The 25,231-nt window shown below is 48.6% G+C and overlaps 1 long non-coding RNA gene across 2 annotated transcripts in view; it reads right to left on the bottom strand.

Moving 5' to 3' along the window:
• Positions 1-13,620: 13,620 nt before the first annotated feature.
• LOC146830220 (uncharacterized) overlaps positions 13,621-25,231 on the bottom strand; it is a 96,509-nt gene continuing 84,898 nt past the window's right edge. For both annotated transcript variants that reach the window (XR_014961387.1, XR_014961388.1), the window contains one exon: positions 13,621-14,659. This is a non-coding gene — a long non-coding RNA (uncharacterized LOC146830220). The remainder of the gene's footprint in view (positions 14,660-25,231) is intronic.

Below are 25,231 nucleotides of genomic sequence, written 5' to 3'. Positions count from 1 at the left end.
AAATGACCCACCAGAATGATTACATACTTGTATCCACCTTGATCATTCAAAACTGGTCCCAAGATAGCCACTCCAAGAGTTTCCCCACACCATCATAGGACACTATCGGACTTAAAGTAGGATTGAAGGTATTAAGTGTTTTGTCCGCATTGCAACATTCTACATACATCCTCACCTGTCTTTCTGTGATCTTATCTACTCTGGGCCACCAATACAATCCTTTTACTCTTCTGTTAGTTTTCACTATTCCTAAATGACTAACGTACTAACGTGACAACTGTAAAGTCCTTCATATTCACTGGAGGTATCATTTTCTCCATACATAACTGACACTCTCGCTCAAGTCAAGAATACGTTACTTCTACTCTAAAAGAGCCATAAAAGATTGTACACACATATCTTCATTTAAAAGACAGCAAGTCCACATATATAAAATTTACAGATTGAAAAAATTATCAATGTCTGCTGCGGATCTTAAAAACCGTAAAAAGATAATTTAAAATACAATATATGATCTCATCAGTTCCTAGGGAGAGTAAAAAACTCTATTGCTAGTTTGTAGTTCGTAATCCCTGCTGAAAGTAATAAAGGGCGAATAAAATGTCTCCTCGGGGGGGCGGGGGGGGGGGGGGGGTGAAAAATCTACAGAAAAGAATAAAGTGCGTAGTGCTTTGAGGTGAACAACTGTCACACCGACAAACAGGGAGTAAAGCATACCACAAACCTTAAATACGGAAAGCAGCTAAGAAATGTACAGTTTTTAAATGCAGCCTTGTCAACAGAATTTCCTTTTTTTGTTTAAGTCAATCTGCAAGTACAGGGCAGGTTCTCTTTGTGGTTGTGGTGTGGTTGTGGCTGACCAATCACACTACATATAGGGCCTGCCCGGACATAACTTTGATAAAACAGTGACTTTATAGTGACAGATGATACATTTTTTAATGTGTCGGAGTTTGTGTAATATTCTGGGACACCCATTTTGGCAAATCTCGATTTGGCATACCTAAGCCACGGTTTGTCTGAGCTATTATCCAGCTTCATGCAGTCTGTCAGTATTGTTCTGCAGAGGGCAGCCTCTGAGTTCTTCCAAGTTTTTAACCAGAGCAACAGCGGTTCGATTGCTATATAGTCTTTCAAATAACTCAGACCAATATCCTCAAGACAAAAAGAAACAGTGAAACTCTGGGGCACTGAGGGAAGTCTTCTTAGAAACTTATTCTCTACTATTTGGAGGGATTTACAATTTACATGCTCCCACACCCCTGCCCCAATGGTTACCATAGAAAGGCTTTTACTCTTATAAATGCATAAAATCTCCTTAGTTGGTTTATATCCCAGTCTTTTAGCAAATCTAAAAATAGCATTGATAGATTTCTTAAGTTGCATAATTCTAATATTTAAAACACGTTTCTAATTAAAATCAGCATCAAATGGTACCCCAAAATAAGTAAAATGTGGAACTTTCTCAATTTCTTCGCCCCCCCCCCCCCCACCCCAAAAACGTTTTCTCGTTTTGGCTTTTTTTGGACCACATTTCATAATGAATGATTTTGTACGGTTTACTTTTAGCCCTAGCTCATTCATAAAAACATTAAATGAATCAAACAGAACTTGTAGACCATTTGCTGTCCTGGGTATCTGGACAGCGTCATCAGCATATAGGAGAACGGAGATTTAGCACATATTACATTTTTGAATGTCCTTTCCCACCTTACATAGTTGGTCTCCCAGCCCGTTAATATATAGTAAAAAGAGGAATGGGGCCAGGACGCAGCCCTGGATCATCCGTATATCAGAGGGGAATCCCTCAGCCAAAAAATCTCCCCGATTACTATAGCGTACTGAGGCCGAGGTGTGTTCGTGAAGCCTACTGAGCAAGGTGATAATTGTTCCATTGATCCCCATTTTTATCATTATGGACCATAGTTACCTGCGATTCACTGTGTCAAAGGCACAAGTTAGGTCCATAAAAGCTAAATGAACAGAACCATTTTGTGCCTTGGTATACTTTTGGACAATTAATGCCAGATTTAGAGATTGTTCCATTGTTCCAAGTCCTGGATGGAATCCATATTGATAGATTGAAAGCGCCTGATGTTCCAGTGCCCAAAGTTCTAATTTAGCCAAAACTACCCTGCCCGATATTTTAATTGAACCATCAAGCAGGGAAATTGGGTGATAGCAATGGGATTTGGTTTCATGCCCCCTTTAAAAAAATCTGCACTATAATGGCTTTTTGCCAGGTCTTGACTAGAGGGCCCACTTTTGCAGCTTTTAAAACATTTGTGATCAATGGGGCCCAGAAATACGGTAAATACTTCTATAGATCCACAGGGATTCTATCCGGTCCCGGGGCTTTCTCTGGGCAACTATTTCTATAGCTAAGTGTACCTCACTCACCTCTATTGAGTTGCTTAGGGCCCGGACTGATCCTATATCGCAGGGAATTTCTATAGCCAGTGATAGATTAATTGTCCTTGGCTCTGGGGAAAATATTGCTGAAAAATGGTTAACTGAGGCTTCAGGTGGGACTACGGTATCTTTTTTAGGTGTTTTATCACCAGACATAGGAACTGAGTTAACCACCTCCCAGAAAGCAAGAGAATATTTTAGGGTCAATGCAATTTTTAGATCTTCCCAAGCCTTATCCTTCAGGAACCGTTTCCTTTCCCCAATTGCCTTTCTATAATTCTTCCTTGCTTTTATTATTTCATCGTTATTCCTCTGGGTCTTGTTCAATGCCACCCAGAGTACCTTATGTGCTTCAGAGCAGATCTTAATGAACCACCTTGGGTGTTCAGAGGATTTTCTACTATGTTTAGTTAATTTATCTGCCATGATGCCATTTGCTAGGTTTGTAAAGGACACTGACGCTCTCTGGGGGTGCAGAGTCTGAGAGTACTGTCTATATCTGCCTTATTATTTGTTATAAGCTCTTTAAGAAAGGCCGTCTTATCAACCGTTTCCCATTTGATACTAATGCCAATATTTCTATTATATATTGCCCTATGGTGTATTTTCTTGTCCTTTTTTGTCAAAGCTAGGTTTAAAGTTAAAACCCCGGGTGTCTAGTTTTCAGAAATGTGTGGGTTTGGTAGGTTCCCCTAGGTGGCCGCTGAGCCGGGCCAAAAACCCAGGTGACCCCCCTTGCAAAACCAGGTCGTTTTGAGGTAGGCAATTTTCATGTCGCCTCAATACGTTTTGGGACCTTGCCTGTCGCGGGTACTTGGGTCTCCCACACGAGTGAGGCACCGTTTTTATCGGGAGACCCGGGGGAACGCTGGGTGGTAGGAAATTTGTGTCAGCCCGGTGATGCCACAACTTTTCCACACAAAAATGCGTGAAAAAGGTGATTTTTTTCAGCTAAATTTGAGGTTTGCAGGGCATTCTGGGTAAGGAAACGTTGGGGGATCCACGCAAACCATACCTCCCTGGAATCCCCCGGGTGTCTAGTTTTCAGAAATGTGTGGGTTTGGTAGGTTTCCCTAGGTGGCCGCCAAGCCTGGGGCCAAAAACTCATAGGACCCCCTTTGCAAAACCAGGTTGTTTTGTGATAGGTAATTTTGATGTCTCCTCAATAGGTTTTGGGCCCTTGCCTGAGGCGGGCACTATGCCTACCCACGCAAGTGAGGTACCATTTTTCTATGAAGACTTTGGGGAACGCAGGGTGGGTGGAATTTTGTGGACCCACGCAGATTCCAGAACTTTCCGACAAAGAAATGTGAGGAAAATGTGTTATTTTGAACACATTTTTAGGTTTGCAATGGATTCTGGGTAACAGAACCTGGTGAGAGCCAGTGAAGTCACCCCATCCAGGATTCCCCTCGGTGTCTAGTTTTAAAGAATGTACAGTTTTGCTAGGTTTGCCTACGTGCCAACTGCGCTAGGGCCCAAAATCCACAGGTATGCACATTGCTAAAAAAAAAAAAAAAATCGGAGCCCAGTAGCCTTTCTGCCGCCCGGGGGGGGGGGGGGGGGGGGGGAAAAATCGGGGAAGGGGGTTTCATCCTGATATGCCCCTAAAGGGGCAGAAACACTGTGGCTATTTTTTGTGGGGGTGGGGGCATTGGTATGACCATTTTGGGCAGCCCCCACCCCCACGCATAAAATAAGCCTGCATACTTGCTGGCGCCAACTGGGCTTTCTGCCCCCCCAGGGGGCAGATCAGGGGCCACTGCCACCATCGGGGGGGCAGAAAGACTGGAATTTCTCTGGGGGTGGGGTGGGGTGGGGTATTGTCATGCCCATTTTGGGGAGCCCCTACCCCTACACTAATAAAACAAAAAAATCCATGGTTTCTAGTGGCCATTCTGCGCCCCCAGGGGGGGCCAGATTGGGGGCTACAGCTCCAATCTGCCTACTGGGGGGCAGAAAGACTGACATTTTTGTGGGGGGGAGAGTAGGGGCATTGGCGTGTCCGTTTCGGGGCAGCCCACACCCTAAAAACAATTGCGCAAAAAAAATCCCTGGTGTTTAGTGGGCTTTCTGCCCCCCCCTGAAGGGGCAGATTAGGGGCCAATGCCCCATCTTCCCCCCGGGGGGGGGGGGGGCAGAAAGACTGTAATAATTGGGGGGGGGTGGGGTGGGGGTATTTTTTTTTTTGACAATTCCCTGGTGTCTAGTGGGCTTTGTGCCCCCCCCCCGGGGGGGGCAGATTGGGGGCCGATGCCCCATCTGCTCCCCAGGGGGGGCAGAAAGGCTGTAATGGTGGCGGGTGGGTGGGGGCATTGGCGTGCCCGTTGCGGGCAGCCCCCACCCTAAAAATAAAACTAAAAACAAATCCCTGGTGTTTAGTGGGCTTTCTGCCCCCCCGAAGGGGCAGATTAGGGGCCAATGCCCCATCTGCCCCCTGGGGGGGCAGAAAGACTGTAGTAATTGGGGGGGGGCATGGGCCTGCCCGTTTTGGGCAGCCCCCACCCCTATTTCTTTTTTACACAACTTCCCTGGTGTCTAGTGGGCTTTTTACCCCCCCCGGGGGGGCAGATTGGGGGCTAATGCCCCCATCTGCCCCCCAGGGGGGGCAAAAATACTAAAATTCCCAAAAATACACAGGGGGGAGCAAAGGCCCTTGCCCAAGGGGCCGCTCCCCCCTCCCTGGTGTCTAGTGGGTGGATCCCTGCTTGGGGATTGCCCTCCTGTGGCGATCCCCAAGCAGGGATCCACTGGGGAGGGGTACCATTGGAAAGGGGAGATTCTCCCCTTTCCAACGATACCTCTCCCGTCTTTCTACGTGCTCAGGGGGCTGAGATAGCCCCCTGGGCTGGGGAAGCTCTTCCCCAGCTCCTGAGGCTATTTTTGCAGAAAGGGAATCCCTCTGGTGCCCGCAGAGGGATTCCCTAGGGTATGCCTCATGACGAGCTGGACTCGTCATGGGCACAGCGCGACTGTGCTCCATGACGAGTCCAGCTCGTCATGGGCATACAAGGGTTTAACTACATATCTGTTAGACCTGGCACCATTGGCGTGAGTCTCCCTTCCAATTTTTTCGCTGTGCCTCCTCTGTTTTTTCTGGTAATAGATGATCTGGGCGCTGCACCACTGCCATTCAGTGCCGCAGCGCGGATGCTCCCTGTGTAAAGATGACATATGAATTGATGTATCCCTGATTGGCTTATTTGGTCTACCTGTTAGTCCCTAGTAATGTGGCCTGTGTGTGCCCAGGGCTAGTGAACCAAAATGCTGCTGGTGGGCCTGCAGCACTGGGTTGTGCAACCCACAGAAGCAGCTTGTAAATTGTGTCTCAGACCTGCCACTGCAGAGTCTGTGTGCAGTCCAGAACTGCCATCTTGGCTGTGAAGTGCACCCACTTGCCAGCCCCTGAACCTTCCCTTGGCATCATGTAAGTCCCCTTTATGGTAGGGGGCAATGTATGTGTAAGGTAGGACATGCCCTGGTGTATGTAGCATGTCCTGGTAGTGAATTACACCCAATTTCGTTTTTCACTACTGTAAGGCTACCTGTTCCCCATAGGCCAGAATGGGTGGTTTGACTATTACACCCTATAGTCCTAACTGAGCCCAGGAACATGGTAGAAAGACAAATTTAGTATGCCTGAGCTCAGAATATTAAAATACATCTTTTAGTGGAGTTGATTTTTATATTCTTTGTTTGAAAATACTACTTTTAGAAAGTGAGTATTTTCTTGCCTAAGCCTTCCAGTGTGCTCTGCTGTCTTGTGTATTGACTGTCTGGTTTTGGAGGGGCAGGGCGGGCTGAGTCAGACCTGGGTTGAATAGAGGGGTCTCCTTCCTGAGTGAGGGGAGGGGCAGCTGCTTGACCTGAATAGGGCTGTGCCTGGCAAGGTGAATGCTGGCTCCACCTCCTGCTGTGTGTCTGATAGCAGGCCCCCTTTTCTGAAAGAGAAGATGCAGAACTGGTTCTGGCTGGGTTCAGTGCCTGGTAGCTTGGAAGAACAAAGACTTGCTGGGGTATAAATATTTGTGCCCAAACCCCTACAATATGTATTGCCCCTGGATCTCAAGACCAACCTCTGTCCGTGGAACTGAAGGAAACTGCAGGAGAGGACTGTCCTTGTGTTGTGTGCTGTTCCCTGGATTGGCCTGCAGTAGTTGTCATTGGACTGGAAAGAAGAGGGAAAAGGAGCTGTAAGAGAACTTTTTAATCTTGAACCTGCAATCACCCAAGGGCTAGAGAGAGAACTAGCCTCCTGACTGAAGTCTCAGGCCCAGTAGACTTAATTTCGTCGCTAAAGCCTGTTAGCGAGCCGCCGCAGCAGAGGAGCGTCAAGAAATCCGTCGCACTGCTGCCACTGAGTGCTCGCTGACCAAATCATCGCACCGCACGTTTGCGGGCCTCGAAACCATCGCTAAGGTCTGTTTGCGAGCCGCCGCGACCAAGAGCATGAGGAAAAACATTGCACTGCTGCCGCTGAGTGCTCGCTGACCTGATAATCGCCCGCACGTTTGCGGGCCTCGAAACCATCGCTAAGGTCCGTTTGCGAGCCGCCGCAACCAAGGGCATGAGGAAAAACATCGCTATCACGCCGTAGCGGCATGTTGTGGATTATTGACACCAACATCCAGGAACTGTGAGTAAAAGGGTTGCAGAGAGACTGTCCTGACTGAACTTTGCATTCTCCATTTGAACTATTTTTGCAGCGCTAAGAGTATTATTTGTGTACAGTATTGTGGCTTTCTCGTTATTTGGTCTTGTGATAAGCCTATATATAAAGATAACTATTTTTGATAACTACCTGTGTTGTGTCCCTTTGTAGTTTCCTCACTGTATTACTGTGTATGGTCATAGATGATTAACACACTGCCTCTGAGATTAGCCTAACTGCTCGTGCTACGTTACCACAGGGTGGAGCAGGGGTTGTCAAAGGGGTGCAGCCCTTCACTCTGACTTAGAAAGAAGGGAAGAGACCCCCATTTCTAACAACATCCCTTAAAAATTGCACTAGCTCTTTGCTAATTAAAATATGGTCAATAGGTGATAGCCACACTTGTGCAAATTTCAGATCATTAGCAATGGTAACTCTATTCAATGTATCCCCAATACGGTGTATAATTAAAATGGTTCAGGGGCTGATCCCTCTCGTCACAAATGCCACAAGATTTCTGGACCCTAGTGTGGAAATTTAGCTCGCAAACTGAACATTATCTGCGCCATCTTGCCCCTCCCCAGCACCACGCACAAGCGAACGCACGGCCGCCATTTTAGGCACCCCACTCTCTCCCCGCTCACTCTCGACCGCCAGCGCTTTCCCCTGGCGCTGCAAGCATCCCCCGCGCACTGGCCACCCCCGCTCTCTCATACAGGCCATAAACCCTCTCCTTCTGCGCGACCCTGCTACGGAACCACTTCCGACCGACAACCCATACATGGTCATGCCTCTCCTTTGATAACCCCCTTCCTCTGCACCCCATTGTCTGAACTAGTCCCAGGCCATCACCTAGCCCTGCGGATGCAGTTTATTGCCCCTACTGTAAGGGAAACACCCCACATCAAAGGGATTACAGTAGAATCAAAGCCCCTACCCCCTGAGACCCGGCCGGTTGCACACACCCCCGGGAATTAGCGGAATTCCCTGCTGCGCGATAGCCATCTCCCACTGCGGGTAGGGTGGGAACTTCTACTGTATCTATGTGTGGGATCGGATCTGAGCCGGGGCTTCAGGGGATGTTCTTTCAGGCATCAAGGGAATCTCAAGAATATACTGTGTGTAATAAAGCAATAAACCAGTGTATAAGAGACCAGGTCTCAGAGATGCAGTTAGAGCACCTCGTGACGATACCTTGCTGTCTGATCTGATGTGTTCTGCTCCGACGGAATAAAACTTTGTTTCCTGCCTTCCAGTCTCCGGCGCCTGCCTCTTTTATTGGTAAATTATCGAGTGGTATGAGAGGCGATTACCGCCGGGCAAATACTTGAAAGATTATCGACTGAAACTGCCGCTACCATTTAACACTAGGATCACAAGTTCCTATATTAAAATCCCCATCCCAGATTATTTGTAGATCCTTTCTATGCTTTTTCTGGGCATCGGTTATTGCATCCTCTAGGTCATCAACAATATTTGTCACAGATGGATCAAAAATATTATAATAAAAATTAATTAAAAGCAGATCAAATCACTTTGGCGTAATAATTAAAAGTAGCTGATAATATTGAGATTTACACAATACTCTTATTGGAATGTCTGTCAATGCCACGGATGTGAGAGTGACTAAGCCCCCTTTAGCTCTGCCTGCTCTGGAGGGGACAGCTGGTATACAATAAGAGGCAAAACCATCAACATGCAGAGGGTCCACTGACCAAATCTCTTGGCAACAAACAATATGATGTTGGTCAAGGAAAGTTCTCCAGTCAGGATTATCGATCTTGGACAGAAGACCCGCAATGTTCCATGAGACAATACTAAGACCCTCTTGTCTCGTGTTAGACGCGGGGAGATCTAATGCCGATAATACAGTAGAATACTTTTGTAAAGTTTCTTTTCCCTCTGATTCTAGTAACTGTCAGTCTTGTGCATCCAATTCTGACAAGACTTCAAATCTGTTTGAAAGTGGGAGCCAATTTGCTGGTCTAAGGAAGGCGGATTTATCTATTTTAGGATCCGATTGTGGTAAGCTATTTACATGACCTATCAGTATGCATGCTTTTGGTTGGTAAAAGAAGTCTAGGGGTTGTGCTCTTACACCTTCATCAGATAGCGAAGCTTTGAAGGAGATTTTTGACCAAGCACGGGTTCCTAAAGTAGATAATTATACAGTCCCAAGAAGATTACTTCAGTGCTGGGCCCACCCAGTTAACTCTTCTTGTGGAGATTATTTCCCTGGATAGATCGTGGGACCAGTTTGAATTTCTTTTCAATCAAAAAGAGACCTTATTTACCAGGGATCCATGAGATTCATATTGTGCCTGCTGTAGTGGGGGAACATTTTCTAAAACTATTATATAAGGGGTACACTCTGGTGGAATATGAAGACATATTATTTTGGTTACTTTGATTGATGCCACTGGGACCTTTGGGCGCCCGGTGATATATGTCCCTTGTGTCTCGCACCGGTTTTTAACTCCTTGAGTGCTCATGACAGCTCCCTGCCATCATGAGTCACAGTAGGCGTGTGCTCATGACGGCCGGGAGCCATCCGAACGTTGCCGCTCCGCCCACGCGGTATTAATTCCCCACCTGTGCGAGAGAATTAATCTGTGGGCGGCCGTCATGAGCACACGCCCACCGTGATTTATGACGGCCGGGGGCCGTCCTGAGTACGGGAGCGCCACGCCCAACCCCAACCCCTCTCGAACCACGGCAGAATTTGCCCCGCGCCGAAGGGGTTAATCCAGTGGTAGCCCAGATGGTGGTAATGTATCAGGCCTCAAAGTGAATTTGTGTTTTAACTCTTGTCTCTGTGGGTTAGTATGCACTTTGTTTGCAGGTCCAAGGTTTTCCCCTTGGGCCCCCTTCAAACTCCCCTGTTCTTCCAGAGTGTCTACCCTTCTTATGAGGGCTTCTCATATGCAGTGATTACTTTCTCAATCGTTTCCTCTAAATGGATTAATTTTTCCAATGGTCCAGAGCACAACTTAAGTATAGAATTTACTTGCTCACGCATTTGATCAAAACTGGCAATATTGTTTGCACCCAATTTTCTCCTAGCAGGGTCCCCCTTGGGTATCTTTCTTGTAGGATTTTTCCCTGTGCCTTTCTTTTTCTTTTCACCTTGTTTAACTAGAGAAGAGGGAGTTAATTCCGGTAAAGTTGATTTTGGCAATTCTTCTATATTTAAGTCTTGCCTGCTTTTTTGCAGGGAAGACTATCCAGCTGTGATATCACTTCTAATGTGGTCAGTGTTTGCATGTCTTTAATCACACAGGGGTTAGGGAACTGACCATGAGAGTGCTCCAAAGGGTTTCTAGACTGTGATGAATCCCGTCTCTTTAAAGACTTTGATGTTAACATCATCGGGCTACCATATTCTCTTTGTGTTTATTCTGTGCTGGTAGATTTTGTAGCAGTGGGGGCGGATCCTTTAATAGCTGAATCCATCCTTTCTTCAAATTTCGCTATCTCACTTTCAATTGCCCCCATTACAGAGGTCAGAAAGCTTTTGATTGAATTACTTTGTGCGTCGCCCTAGAACGGTCTAAATGGCTCCCCTTTCTCTCTCCCATCATAAAGTTACAGTGGATTGCAACAAAAATTACCTTCCGGAGCTCTTTAAGAACTTGGGTAACCTCTTGACCCGCGGTCTATACAGTCCCACTGTGCAAGAGTCCAAGTATAAGGGCACTAATTAAAAAATAAAACCAAGAGACAGGACCAGCCCAGCCTCTGACGGGCACAGATAGGACCACCCTTAGCCCGGGCACATCCCACGCCGGGGGAGCCCAGAGCGACTTTATGCGCCTCCTCGCGCAGAGACAGGGAGTCAGCGTCTCCTGGCGCTAGGGATGTTGAGAGCTGGAATCCCCTGTACAAAGTGGTGAGGTGCTGTGCAAACTGTGGGCTACCGCGCTACACTAATGGCTAGTCTAACAGATGAAAGATGCCAGCAAGTCAATATTTTCTATGCATTCTCTTCATAGCAGATATAAATCAAAGATTTAAAAATCCGATTGGCCGCACTCTGCTAGTCCTACCAGCGTGTTACCCCAAAGAATTGTGGTCCATGAAATAGCGTCGGCGGGTACGCCTATGCCAAAAGTTTAAAATGAAAATAAGTGTCGCGTTAGCCATCCCTGGACACGTGTTTCGAGGTAGTTGCCTCTCGTCAGCAGGGAGTAGGTATGTGTGTAGGGTTGCTGCGTAGGCTGCCAAAAAATATTCTCAGGTAAAGTACCACTCAAGGCGCGCAGGTGCGTAGCCATGGGCTCGTCAGCCCCACCGGCTCAAGGGAGCCTGAATGTAAACAAAAATCCGATTGGCCACACTCTGCTAGTCCTACCAGCGTGTTACCCCAAAGAATTGTGGTCCATGAAGTAGCGTCGGTGGGTACGCCTATGCCAAAAGTTTAAAATGAAAATAAGTGTCGCGTTAGCCATCCCTGGACACGTGTTTCGAGGTAGTTGCCTCTCGTCAGCAGGGAGTAGGTATGTGTGTAGGGTTGCTGCGTAGGCTGCCAAAAAATATTCTCAGGTAAAGTACCACTCAAGGCGCGCAGGTGCGTAGCCATGGGCTCGTCAGCCCCACCGGCTCAAGGGAGCCTGAATGTAAACAAAAATCCGATTGGCCGCACTCTGCTAGTCCTACCAGCGTGTTACCCCAAAGAATTGTGGTCCATGAAGTAGCGTCGGCGGGTACGCCTATGCCAAAAGTTTAAAATGAAAATAAGTGTCGCGTTAGCCAATCCCTGGACACGTGTTTCGAGGTAGTTGCCTCTCGTCAGCAGGGAGTAGGTATGTGTGTAGGGTTGCTGCGTAGGCTGCCAAAAAATATTCTCAGGTAAAGTACCACTCAAGGCGCGCAGGTGCGTAGCCATGGGCTCGTCAGCCCCACCGGCTCTAGGGAGCCTGAATGTAAACAAAAATCCGATTGGCCGCACTCTGCTAGTCCTACCAGCGTGTTACCCCAAAGAATTGTGGTCCATGAAGTAGCGTCGGCGGGTACGCCTATGCCAAAAGTTTAAAATGAAAATAAGTGTCGCGTTAGCCATCCCTGGACACGTGTTTCGAGGTAGTTGCCTCTCGTCAGCAGGGAGTAGGTATGTGTGTAGGGTTGCTGCGTAGGCTGCCAAAAAATATTCTCAGGTAAAGTACCACTCAAGGCGCGCAGGTGCGTAGCCATGGGCTCGTCAGCCCCACCGGCTCAAGGGAGCCTGAATGTTAACAAAAATCCGATTGGCCGCACTCTGCTAGTCCTACCAGCGTGTTACCCCAAAGAATTGTGGTCCATGAAATCAAAGATTTAGCTGCTCTTTGCCAAATGCCCCTACACAAATGTCGTTGGATAACCAGTTCCCTTCCCCATTGCAATCCATAAGCGTGCTTTTTGGAAGGAGTCAACTTTAAGAGGTATAGGTAGAGCCATGATATGACTATACAATGCACTTTAAAGACCCTTCTTTTATAGAGCAAACAACACCTTCCTTAGTCGCTTATCATTTTCACCTTCATCGTTGCCCATAATCAGAATGTCATCTTGGAAAAATAGCACTCCTTTTATACCTTTTAATATTTGATGCATTAGCCTCTAGAAGACTGAAGCTGCTGATTGCAAACCGAATGGCATTCTTACAAATTTGAAACACAACACCAGTGTGATGAAAGCAAAAAGTATCTTAATTTTCTAATGGAGTAGTACCTGATACTGACAAGTCTATAGTTGAAAACCAATTACTACCCTTTATTTGAGATGTCAGTACATTTATTTTGGCAAAGGGAACTTGTACACCAATATATTCCTGTTGAGATCTTGCAAATCAATACACAGTCGGATTTTCCCATTAGCTTTGAGCGCCACCACAACAGTAAAGATCCAATCTGGAGACTCAACTAATTTGATTATACCCAGCTCACATAGCTTCTCTAATTCCTGTTGAACTTCCTCTCGAATCAACATAGTAATATTCCATACTTAGTGGATCACAGGACTAACGCCATCCTTCAAAACAATATTGTGTTAAATAATCTCTAACTTGCCAACCAGAAAACACCTTAAGAAATTCACACCAGACTTTTTCCCTGCATCAACATTTTCATTAACCTCAAGTACTTGTCCCAGGCTATTTGAATCCAGGATAATATCCAGATATCTTTGATCAATGAAACTCAAAACACAAGGACCATTTTCTCCTACATATAACTCTCCTTCCCTTAAATTCAACGGTAACCCAAAGAAAACCCATCATAGACTAGGATCCCTTATTAAACTGCCAGTGTTAACATCACTTGGCTCCAACATTTCTCCTGCCACCCCAAAAAACTTCTCTTTCCTCATATCCTGGTTCACAATTGAGTACGGTGACCCTGAATCAGCCACAATATTTATGTCCACATCTGAAATGCACATCTCACAAACTGGCTTATTGCGAGATTTACCACTCAAACCCAACACACCCTCCTTCACATGTAGAACACAACTGCCTTTGACAGTCTCCTCAATCTATAAGGTATTTAATTCCCGTTCCTTATTCACACACTTAATCCTTGTGCTGAATTCCTTCTGTTTATTGGTTTTGTTACACACCCTTAAAAAAAGCCAAATCACACCAAAACACTTTTGATTTTTTGCTGTTAGCTAAATGTTCTTTACTTCCACACCTATAACATGTGTCACCAGCACCTTTCTTTTTCTTCTTGTTAGACGGTTTCCTTGAATCACTACTACCATTATACACATCAGTGGTTCCCTCTTCGGTTTAACTCTGCCCACAACATCCACATTCCTTTTCGACTTCACCAGTTTGCCTTTATCAATAAATCTTTTTTCACTTTCTGTACAGTTGAATGGTTTCTAACCAGTATGGACTATATGACTACAGTGATTTCTTCTCAGCGAAGTGTTTCTTACATTTATTACAGTGAAAGGGTTTCTCACCAGAATGGGTTATCTGTTGCTTTACCAGTGGGCCATTCTCGGTGTAGAGTTATAGAGTTCATTACCTATGTGGACTCTCTGGTCTCTTAACAGCTTCTTTGGTTCAATGGCGCTTTTCCCAAATTCCATACACTGGTACGACCTATCCTCAGAATGAACTATTTGATGCCTGTGTAGTGAAGACCCCTCACTTCAGGTTTATTCACATTCCATACACAGCTAGATTTGCTCCTCTGTAAGCAATCTCTGATATTTCAACAGAAATGTTCTTTGGGTCACGCTTTTCTCACACTCCTTACAATGGTATGGTTTATCCTCAGGTTGTTCAGATTAACTGGTCTAATTTTGCATTAGAATTACAATTGTGGGAGTGCTGAGTGAACCAAAGGTTTTCACACTCGGTATACTCAAAGAGATGATCTCTGGTGTACATCTTTTTAAACTGTTCTTAAAAATAAGCTCTGCATGAGCTTTATCACACACTAGGCCTGTGTTTCTCCCCTGAACGTATATTGTAGAGTGAGTATCCAGGTCCAACCTCCAGCTGAGGGATTTCTCAGAATCTGCACACTGATACGATGGATCATCTGGTGGTGCGCCAAGGGCTCTTCTGGTGCTGTGGTGCTGCAGATCTCTTCATCAGGCTCTTTGATTCTGTAAATGAGAAACAAATCTTAGTGAGGGTGGGAATGAAATCAGGTATCTGCTTTCATCAAAGGGACTATAAAAGACAGAGATACTGGATGAGGAAGGAGTGATTGTGAAAGGGAAAGGCAGAGAAGGAGGGAGGAGAAAAGCAACAGGGTCTGCACTCACAATATCTAGGTTTAATGTCATAGTTAGAGCATAAATGTAAAGTACACGTTTCTGATTGCAAATTAGTCGATCCAGTTGTGCCTCCGCCAATCAGATCAGAACTGATCAGACTGTTCAGTTTTGAAAAAATGTATGCCCCATAACATGACACTTAACTGGTTGCTAGCCCAGCTCTAGCACTGGTACTCCCAAGATTGACCAGTAACCTCTAGGACTAGTGGAGTGTGTGAACGGTTCCTTCACTGACTCAGACTCCAAATACCAGATCCCTGGAAGCACCACTGGAACCGCCTTAGAATCTTATTGGCTTTATTAAGGAAACTTCCCTAATGGTAGTAATATTGGATTACTTCTCTGAGTAAATTAGTAGTATTCCAAATCTAAGGAGCTGTTTCATAACATTGCAGACCTACAATGTTCGAAGGCAAGTTAGTTTTCTCCCATAAAGCAGCGATGTGAGGGCGTGTCATGCCATTTCAAAAATCCATATAGAGATTTTGCTATTGAATCTTTCTCCTCTTGTACTCATTGACTCTACCTGGGTAAGGAAGCATAAACCAGCAAACAGAGAATAGACACAAACAACTGGTCTCTGGAGGACCATATTCTATATTTACTAACCCACTACTAGTAAAAGACACACATCAGTGAATCATAAATGCAAGCATGCATGGAAGTACAAAGCCAAGAAATATTTATGATCCCAAAACAGGCAGCCCTAACTCGCAGAGCATATGTGGGATCCAAGACAGCCAATGCCTAGTACTGTGAGGAAGGGCCGACAACATCCTTCTCTCGCCAAAAAAGAATCCAGGACCACGAGAGCCTCCCCAGCCCTGCAAAGTAAGTTATAGCCCATAGGACGCCTGCACACACCCATCAGCAATCTTATCCTGAAGGCTTTCTCCCACCATAGCACCATGCTGGTCCAAGGGAATGGGGGTTGGGGTAATAGGTGTGATAAAGGTTCAGGGGGATCTGGGAGGGTGACACTCACCTCTGCCAGAAACCACTGAGCATGCTCAGCACAGAATTGACTGCTGGGCAAAGAGTCACCTCCCTAAGACTGTGCATGACGGGGGAGTGTCTGACCACCTCTGTCTTGCATGGTCTAAATTCTATATAGAGAGGGGATTTTCGACATGCAAAATAGAGACCTGGTCCTGAACATACAAAAACTGGCCCTAGACTAACCCCAGGTAACCTTTCATTCATATGTTTTCTACACAACCATTTTGCCACAAAGTCCTTCACTCTTCATGCAAACATTCCCAACACACCAATAATTCTTTTCCAACTCTCTATACATTCCACACATACTAAGGGAGAAAAATGAACATTCCAAAGCTGATAGCCCACAGGGAAAAAGCACTTTCCAGAGAGAGCTCAGATCTACAACCATGTAAGGTCTGACATGATATGTGCCCTGAGGTGCAGGGACAGAAATCAGCATCCTCCTCAGCACCCCAAGAAACACAATGTGCCCTGTAATCAGCCCTGGCAGAGGGGTAGTTCGCAGCCAGGATGACGGGTGCCACTTTAACTGCAAATCAAGAGTGCTCGCATATCTTTGCTCTGTCTCAAACCACGAATGTGGAGAAATGTTTTCCTGGTGGTATTTCTTTAACCCACATCAGGCCTAGTCTTAAGTCGAGGCTCTTTATGATTCAATACAATTTAAAGAGAACACTAGATGTGCAAGAGAGTTCAAAGGTAACTTCCAGTGGAGACAATTACAAAAAGAACACTGAATGCATATAGTGATTACAAAGTTACAATACAGGATCAGTATTGTGTATGCACTAGTCTGTGACCAATTAACATTTTTGTATAAGTGAGATGTTCAGCAATGACTAACCACATTCCCAATCAGGGTCATCACCCATTCTCAGGGATGCCTCATCTTTCTCTTCAGTAATATCCAGCCACACTCCCCCATGGGGTTGGTGCCCCATCCATCAGTGATGTCTCATCTCTCTCATGACCCATGGAAACACACCAAAGTCATCCCTCTTTTGAAACTAACCTCGCTTGACGCAGCTCTGCCAGGAAATAATCAACCAATTTCTCTCATAGCGTTTCCATTATTCAGTGCTCCTCTGATGCTGCAGGGAGCTAAGAAGAGCACTGGGGCTGCCGAGAACTCAGAGGAGCATTGATGTTGGAGGGAGCTCAGAGGAGCACTGAGGCTGGGGGTAGCTCAGAGGAGTGCTGCGGCAAATAGGAGAATTGTTACTGCAGGGAGCTCAGAAGAGTACTGAAGCTGCAGGTAGCTCAGGGGAGCAGTTAGGCTGTAGGGAGCTCAAAGGAGCACTGAGGCTGTAGAGAGATCAGAGGAGCACTGAGGCTGCAGGGAGGCCAGAGGAGCACTGAGGCTGATGGTGGGTCAGAGGAGCACTAATGCTGTAGGGGGCTCAGAGGAGCACTAAGGCCGTAGGGAGCTCAGAGGAGCACTGAGACTGAAGGGAGCTCAGAGGAGCACTGAGGCTGAAGGGAGCTTAGAGGAGTACTGAAGCTGCAGGTAGCTCAGGAGAGCAGTTAGGCTGTGGGGAGCTCAAAGCAGCACTGAGGCTGTGGCGGGATCAGACGAGCACTGAGGCTGCAGGGGGCTCAGAGGAGCACTAAGTCTGTAGGGAGCTCAGAGGAGCACTGAGGCTTAAGGGAGCTCAGAGGAGTACTCTGGCTGCATAGTTCTCAGAGGAGCACTGAGGCTGCAGGGAGCTCAGAGAAGCACTGAGGCTGTGGTGGGGTCAGAGGAGCACTGAGGCTGCAGGGGGTCAGAGGAGCACTGAGGCTGTGGTGGGCTCAGAGGAGCACCGAGGCTGTGGGGGGCTCAGAGGAGCATTGAGGATATGTAGGGAACAGAGGAGCACCGAGGCTACAGGGAACTCAGAGGAGCACCGAGGGTGCAGGGAGGCTCAGCGGAGCATTGAGGCTGCAGGGAGCTCAGAAGAGTGCCGGTGCTGTAGTCACCAAAATTTGCACTGAGGCTGCAGGGAAACAAGAGGAACACTGAGTCTGCAGGGGTTCAGGGGAGCACTGAGACTGAACAGGGGTGGAGGGAGTTTAGAGGCGCAATAAGGCTGCAGGGAGCTCAGGGGAGCACTGAGGCTGCAATGAGGTTAGATGAGCATTGAGGCTGCAGGGAGTTCAGATGAGTACTGGGGATGCCGGAAGTTCAGTGTAACACTGAGGATAAGGGGACACAGAGGACCACTAAGGCTGCAGGGGACTCAGAGGAGCACTGTGGCTACAGGGCGCTTGGAAGAACACTGAGGCTGTGGGGGGTTCGGAAGAGCACTAAGGTTGGAGGGGGCTCGGAAGAGCACTGAGGCTGCAGGGAGCTTGGAAGAGCACTGAGATTGTGGGGGCTCCAAAGAGCACTAAGGCTGGGAGGGGCTCGGAGGAACAATGATGCTTCTGAGACCTCGGAGGAGCACTGAGGCTGTGGCGAACTCGGAGGAGCAGTGAGGCTGCAAACAGCTCAAAGGAGCACTGATGCGGCAAAGAACTCAGAGGAGCATTGAGGCTGCAAAGAGCTCAGAGGTGTACTGAGGCTGCAAAGAACTCAGCGGTGTGCTGAGGCTTCAAAGAGCTCAGCGGTGTGCTGAGGCTTCAAAGAGCTCAGAGGTGTACTGAGGCTTCAAAGAGCTCAGAGGTGTACTGAGGCTTCAAAGAGCTCAGAGGTGTACTGAGGCTGCAAAGAGCTCAGCGGTGTACTGAGGCTTCAAAGAGCTCAGCGGTGTGCTGAGGCTTCAAAGAGCTCAGAGGTGTGCTGAGGCTTCAAAGAGCTCAGAGGTGTGCTGAGGCTTCAAAGAGCTCAGAGGTGTACTGAAGCTGCAAAGAGCTCAGCGGTGTGCTGAGGCTTCAAAGAGCTCAGAGGTGTGCTGAGGCTTCAAAGAGCTCAGCGGTGTGCTGAGGCTTCAAAGAGCTCAGCGGTGTGCTGAGGCTTCAAAGAGCTCAGAGGTGTGCTGAGGCTTCAAAGAGCTCAGAGGTGTACTGAGGCTGCAAAGAGCTCAGAGGTGTGCTGAGGCTTCAAAGAGCTCAGCGGTGTGCTGAGGCTTCAAAGAGCTCAGCGGTGTGCTGAGGCTTCAAAGAGCTCAGAGGTGTACTGAGGCTGCAAAGAGCTCAGCGGTGTGCTGAGGCTTCAAAGAGCTCAGAGGTGTACTGAGGCTGCAAAGAGCTCAGCGGTGTGCTGAGGCTTCAAAGAGCTCAGCGGTGTGCGGAGGCTTCAAAGAGCTCAGCGGTGTGCTGAGGCTTCAAAGAGCTCAGAGGTGTGCTGAGGCTTCAAAGAGCTCAGCGGTGTGCTGAGGCTACAAAGGGCTCAGAGGTGTACTGAGGCTGCAAAGAGCTCAGCGGTGTGCTGAGGCTACAAAGGGCTCAGAGGTGTACTGAGGCTGCAAAGAACTCAGCGGTGTGCTGAGGATTCAAAGAACTCAGCGGTGTGCTGAGGATTCAAAGAGCTCAGCGGTGTGCTGAGGATTCAAAGAGCTCAGAGGTGTACTGAGGCTTCAAAGAGCTCAGCGGTGTACTGAGGCTGCAAAGAGCTCAGCGGTGTGCTGAGGCTTCAAAGAGCTCAGCGGTGTGCTGAGGCTACAAAGGGCTCAGAGGTGTACTGAGGCTGCAAAGAGCTCAGCGGTGTGCTGAGGCTTCAAAGAGCTCAGAGGTGTGCTGAGGCTTCAAAGAGCTCAGAGGTGTGCTGAGGCTTCAAAGAGCTCAGAGGTGTGCTGAGGCTTCAAAGAGCTCAGAGGTGTGCTGAGGCTTCAAAGAGCTCAGCGGTGTGCTGAGGCTTCAAAGCGCTCAGAGGTGTACTGAGGCTGCAAAGAGCTCAGCGGTTTGCTGAGGCTTCAAAGAGCTCAGAGGTGTGCTGAGGCTGCAAAGAGCTCAGCGGTGTGCTGAGGCTTCAAAGAGCTCATAGGTGTACTGAGGCTGCAAAGAGCTCAGCGGTGTGCTGAGGCTTCAAAGAGCTCAGCGGTGTGCTGAGGCTTCAAAGAGCTCAGAGGTGTACTGAGGCTGCAAAGAGCTCAGCGGTGTGCTGAGGCTTCAAAGAGCTCATAGGTGTACTGAGGCTGCAAAGAGCTCAGCGGTGTACTGAGGCTGCAAAGAGCTCAGCGGTGTACTGAGGCTTCAAAGAGCTCAGAGGTGTACTGAGGCTGCAAAGAGCTCAGCGGTGTGCTGAGGATGCAAAGAGCTCAGAGGTGTGCTGAGGATGCAAAGAGCTCAGCGGTTTGCTGAGGCTTCAAAGCGCTCAGAGGTGTGCTGAGGCTTCAAAGAGCTCAGCGGTGTACTGAGGCTGCAAAGAGCTCAGAGGTGTACTGAGGCTTCAAAGAGCTCAGAGGTGTACTGAGGCTTCAAAGAGCTCAGAGGTGTACTGAGGCTTCAAAGAGCTCAGCGGTGTGCTGAGGCTGCAAAGAGCTCAGCGGTGTGCTGAGGCTTCAAAGAGCTCAGCGGTGTGCTGAGGCTTCAAAGAGCTCAGAGGTGTGCTGAGGCTTCAAAGAGCTCAGAGGTGTGCTGAAGCTGCAAAGAGCTCAGCGGTGTGCTGAGGCTTCAAAGAGCTCAGAGGTGTGCTGAGGCTGCAAAGAGCTCAGCGGTGTGCTGAGGCTTCAAAGAGCTCAGCGGTGTGCTGAGGCTTCAAAGAGCTCAGCGGTGTGCTGAGGCTTCAAAGAGCTCAGAGGTGTACTGAGGCTGCAAAGAGCTCAGCGGTGTGCTGAGGCTGCAAAGAGCTCAGCGGTGTGCTGAGGCTGCAAAGAGCTCAGAGGTGTACTGAGGCTGCAAAGAGCTCAGAGGTGTACTGAGGCTGCAAAGAGCTCAGCGGTGTGCTGAGGCTTCAAAGAGCTCAGCGGTGTGCTGAGGCTTCAAAGAGCTCAGAGGTGTGCTGAGGCTGCAAAGAGCTCAGAGGTGTGCTGAGGCTTCAAAGAGCTCAGAGGTGTGCTGAGGCTTCAAAGAGCTCAGCGGTGTGCTGAGGCTTCAAAGAGCTCAGCGGTGTGCTGAGGCTTCAAAGAGCTCAGCGGTGTGCTGAGGCTTCAAAGAGCTCAGAGGTGTACTGAGGCTGCAAAGAGCTCAGCGGTGTGCTGAGGCTTCAAAGAGCTCAGCGGTGTGCTGAGGCTTCAAAGAGCTCAGCGGTGTGCTGAGGCTTCAAAGAGCTCAGCGGTGTGCTGAGGCTTCAAAGAGCTCAGCGGTGTGCTGAGGCTGCAAAGAGCTCAGCGGTGTGCTGAGGCTTCAAAGAGCTCAGCGGTGTGCTGAGGCTACAAAGGGCTCAGAGGTGTACTGAGGCTGCAAAGAGCTCAGAGGTGTGCTGAGGCTTCAAAGAGCTCAGAGGTGTGCTGAGGCTGCAAAGAGCTCAGAGGTGTGCTGAGGCTGCAAAGAGCTCAGCGGTGTGCTGAGGCTGCAAAGAGCTCAGCGGTGTGCTGAGGCTGCAAAGAGCTCAGCGGTGTGCTGAGGCTGCAAAGAGCTCAGAGGTGTACTGAGGCTGCAAAGAGCTCAGCGGTGTGCTGAGGCTTCAAAGAGCTCAGCGGTGTGCTGAGGCTTCAAAGAGCTCAGAGGTGTGCTGAGGCTGCAAAGAGCTCAGCGGTGTGCTGAGGCTTCAAAGAGCTCAGAGGTGTGCTGAGGCTTCAAAGAGCTCAGAGGTGTGCTGAGGCTTCAAAGAGCTCAGCGGTGTGCTGAGGCTTCAAAGAGCTCAGCGGTGTGCTGAGGCTTCAAAGAGCTCAGCGGTGTGCTGAGGCTGCAAAGAGCTCAGCGGTGTGCTGAGGCTTCAAAGAGCTCAGCGGTGTGCTGAGGCTTCAAAGAGCTCAGCGGTGTGCTGAGGCTTCAAAGAGCTCAGCGGTGTGCTGAGGCTTCAAAGAGCTCAGCGGTGTGCTGAGGCTTCAAAGAGCTCAGCGGTGTGCTGAGGCTTCAAAGAGCTCAGCGGTGTGCTGAGGCTTCAAAGAGCTCAGCGGTGTGCTGAGGCTGCAGGGAGCTCAGAGGAGCACTGAGGCTGCAGGGAGCTCAGAAGAGTGCCGGTGCTGTATTCACTAAGAGTTGCACTGAGGCCGCAGAGAAAGAAGAGGAACACTGAGTCTGTAGGGCTTCAGAGGAGTTTTGAGGCTGCACAGGGGGAGTGGAGGGAGTTCAGAGGAGCACCACGGCTGCAGGGAGCTCAGAGGAGTACTGTGGCTGCAGGGGGCTCAGAGGTGCACTGAGGCTGCAAGGATCTCAGATTAGCACGGAGGCTGCAGGGAGTTCAGAGGAGCACTGAGGCTGCAGGGGGCTCAGAGGAGCACTGAGGCTGCAGGGAGTTCAGAGGAGCACTGAGGCTGCAGGGTGCTCAGAGGAGTACTGAGGCTGCAGGGGGCTCAGAGGAGCACTGAGGCTGCAGGGGGCTCAGAGGAGCACTGAGGCTGCAGGGAGTTCAGAGGAGCACTGAGGCTGCAGGGTGCTCAGAGGAGCACTGAGGCTGCAGGGGGCTCAGAGGAGCACTGAGGCTGCAGGGGGCTCAGAGGAGCACTGAGGCTGCAGGGAGTTCAGAGGAGCACTGAGGCTGCAGGGGGCTCAGAGGAGCACTGAGGCTGCAGGGAGTTCAGAGGAGCACTGAGGCTGCAGGGAGTTCAGAGGAGCACTGAGGCTGCAGGGAGTTCAGAGGAGCACTGAGGCTGCAGGGAGTTCAGAGGAGCACTGAGGCTGCAGGGGGCTCAGAGGAGCACTGAGGCTGCAGGGAGTTCAGAGGAGCACTGAGGCTGCAGGGAGTTCAGAGGAGCACTGAGGCTGCAGGGAGTTCAGAGGAGCACTGAGGCTGCAGGGAGTTCAGAGGAGCACTGAGGCTGCAGGGAGTTCAGAGGAGCACTGAGGCTGCAGGGGGCTCAGAGGAGCACTGAGGCTGCAGGGAGTTCAGAGGAGCACTGAGGCTGCAGGGAGTTCAGAGGAGCACTGAGGCTGCAGGGAGTTCAGAGGAGCACTGAGGCTGCAGGGAGTTCAGAGGAGCACTGAGGCTGCAGGGGGCTCAGAGGAGCACTGAGGCTGCAGGGGGCTCAGAGGAGCACTGAGGCTGCAGGGGGCTCAGAGGAGCAATGAGGCTGCATGGAGCTCCCAGAAGCACTGAGGCAACTAGTGCCACCCCACCGCAGTAATGTCACTGACCATTACTGGCTGGAATTCATGGGCAAATTAGTTTTGCTTTTTCATGCTGTGGGGTGCCCGCTGCCAGGGAGTGGGGATGGCACCCACTCGGGTCTATGCGGCATGGCCCTCAGATGACAGTGCACCCCTGTAGCCAGCTGCCTGCCGACTGAGGATGGTCGGTCTCTCGCTGTAATATTCCCCTCTCCACCTTTTTCAAAGTATACATCGCATCGCTGGCAAAAGTCATCAAATCATATGGATTTGAGGTCATCTCATATGCAGATGACACACAGCTGGTCACAACCATGGGACCCATGCCTGCAGACACCAAAATAAGATTTAGAAACTGCATGAATCATATTGCCAGCTGGATGCAGACAAACTGCCTACAACTTAACGCAATTAAAACGGAGGTGGTACTATTTGGAAAAGCAAACAAATTCTAGTCAGACGACTGTTGGCCAACAAGTCTCGGTTCAAGCCCCATCCCAAAAGCAACAGTAAGGAATCTAGGAATAAAAGCAGACAACAAACTGTCCATGAAGGACCACGTAAACTATATAGCAGGCACCTGCTATGGCATCATGCGCACCCTTTGAAATATATTCCAGTGGATTTCACAGAGTTCAAGGAAATCCCTAGTCCAGGCACTATATCAGTCACTTGGACTATGGAAACGCCTGAATGGTGTCCATGAATGAAGAACTATATACCAGACTCCAGGTGGTACAAAACATCGCAGCATGGTTGGTACTTCATCTTCCTCTACGTTCACCACCCGACTCTATCTTAAGAAACTTACACGGTAACAACACGTTTCAAACTCCTCTGCCGAACACACAAATCTCTACATGGAAATGGGCCACAGTGCTTACAAATAAAATGTAAATGATATACGCCAATAAGGAGTCTCCAGTCGGGTCTAAAATATTGGTTGCTCCCCCACAGGGCCCGGTCTGCCAGAAATGGCTGGAGATCATTTTCTTACCAAGCCCCTCAATATTGGAACCAGCTCCCTACACACCTCCGAGCATGTAGCGACCACAGACTTTCCAAAAAAGGGCTAAAACGATGGATGTTCTTATCACTCTTAACATCACTGTCAATAACTGTTGGCCTTATAGGGTGAGATGCTCGTGGTTAACAAGACCCAATTAACATAACATAACTGCAGAACACCATCTGCTTTCCTCCAGCCCTGCCTGCCCGCCCGATGAGGATACCCTGGCTGAGCCCGGCAGCGGGACTTGTGGCTCTTAAGACAGGTGATCCATAATAAACAGGACTTTATATAAAAGGCGGTGTTATTTATTTTTATACTGCTTTTCTGTCTTTATTCAACTATCAGACACAGATCATTGAGGAAGATCTAGAACACACTTTTAAAGTCCTTTCTTATCATGTTTGTAGTTTAAGTATCCACTGAAAAGAGGAAAAAATATCGGCTTCAGGTGATTTTCTTTATTTTTGTGTAGGCCGGTAAAAACATAGCCATGTGGTGACCCTGTGGTCCTAGTCGACGTACTTGGGGGCTAGAATGGTTTGAGCTGGTGTTTGAACACATTGGGAAGGGCTGGCTGTTTTAGATTGGGAATGGGGCTACTGGAGGGGACTGGACAGGACCACGCTGGCTCAGGTGAGTGTTAATGGGGCAAGAGTGGACCAGGCACAGCCACACTGGATCTGATAGTTGTTAATAGGACCAGAGCAGACTGGGCACAGCCACACTGTTCTGGTGTATACAAATGGGGCTAGAGTGGTTTTGACCTGCCTGGCTGGCTCTCATGGATGTAAACAGGGTGAGAGCTGATTGAGCATGTGTAGACCTGCTGGATGTGTACAGGGTTTGAACACAATGGGTCTGGCCAGCTGTTTCTGATGCTGTTAATGGAGTTAGGATGGACTGGGTTAGTTCAGGCTAAATCCAATGGATGTTAAAGGGGTTAGAATGGACCATATAGTCAGTACAGTGCTTATCATTGCACAGGAGGGGGCAATGCCTGATATTTAGCTCTTCATATTGACTCCCCTACTTGATCTTACTAGGGAGAAAGTGTTACCCCAGGTCAAACAGGATGACTTTAGAAGCCATCCCAGAGTCATTGGATAATCATCCAACTACATTAGAAGTCATTTTCACGTCATCAGACATCATCAAGCTCTTAAAGTCATCAGCAGAGTTTAGAAACTTGACCCCGATGATTTCAGGATGACCTGAAAATGATTATCTGATGACTTCACAAAGTGTGACTGTTCCTGATGATTTGAGGATGACTTGAAACTGAGTACCTAATTACTTCACAAGATGCATTGCTG

This window comes from Triturus cristatus, chromosome 5_1, assembly GCF_964204655.1.
Source record: "Triturus cristatus chromosome 5_1, aTriCri1.1, whole genome shotgun sequence".
Taxonomy (NCBI): Eukaryota; Metazoa; Chordata; class Amphibia; order Caudata; family Salamandridae; genus Triturus; species Triturus cristatus.
The sequence above is the reverse complement of the archived record's forward strand: the minus strand, read 5'-3'. Positions and strand labels throughout refer to the sequence as shown.